Source organism: Penaeus monodon, chromosome 29 (assembly GCF_015228065.2).
Source record: "Penaeus monodon isolate SGIC_2016 chromosome 29, NSTDA_Pmon_1, whole genome shotgun sequence".
Taxonomy (NCBI): Eukaryota; Metazoa; Arthropoda; class Malacostraca; order Decapoda; family Penaeidae; genus Penaeus; species Penaeus monodon.
The window spans coordinates 22447846-22448776 of NC_051414.1; the positions used below are offsets into that span (position 1 = coordinate 22447846).

Below are 931 nucleotides of genomic sequence, written 5' to 3' on the forward strand. Positions count from 1 at the left end.
CGATGCGTACATACGTGGGATATGAACAATAAAAATAAAAAAGTTCGTACTTTTATTTTCTCACAAGCAAAGAGACATCACAAACACTATAAGCAGAATACATTCAGTGAGACTTTCCATTATGCCAAACCGCGATCTAGAATTATTATTTAGTTTAAATAACTTCTGTATTAAGGTACTGACAGAAGAGAATTCGGCATACCACTTCGAAAAGACAAAGGGCACGAAAGGAATGACATCTAAAATACAAAGTTAAACGCACACGCGCAACTACATACAGATACACAAATGCATTCACATCTACTAACTCCGTTCCCGTTTTATGGGCAGACTCCACTATGTGTTAAGTGCGTTCCAAGGCCTTGATGAATGCGTCAGTTTCTCAGCCTTAGTAGACAATATATGGGATGGTGTCTGTGCTGTAAATTGTCTTCATGAAAAAGCAGACGTTTGGTAATGTTTCCAAGAATGCTGAACGAAAGAATGTGGAGCTTTGGTGTAGAATGACGTCACAAACGAGTGATTCAGTGACGTAACGGAGTTAAATTTTGCTTACCAAGTTCGTCAAATGTATGCATTTTTTTCCTCAACACATTAAGTAAAATCAATTTATGATTAACACTTATTGACAATTGCACTGATTAACCTGTCGACACTGCACTGAATTCTCATCACGTTTTTTATCAAGCATTTTACACACTATCTTCAGTAGCCGTGTCTTATCCTACAGTCATGATACATGTCTGTGCGTGCCCATGGGTGTATCAACTGCATCTGTATGTTTGTGCAGAGTATAATGTATGTATTTATATCTAAGAATGAGGTACCTCCCATACGCCTACGCAGAGTTGGACCTCTCGCAGGAGGTGGGCAGTCTTTGATAGAGCAGAGTGATTTGGATGGAGACCCATAGCATGGAAATATTTCCATA

General features: G+C 38.8%; 1 protein-coding gene across 3 annotated transcripts in view; it reads right to left on the minus strand.

The window, feature by feature from the left end:
- LOC119592022 (solute carrier family 26 member 6-like) overlaps positions 1-931 on the minus strand; it is a 15905-nt gene that overhangs the window by 12025 nt on the left and 2949 nt on the right. The window lies entirely within an intron of this gene.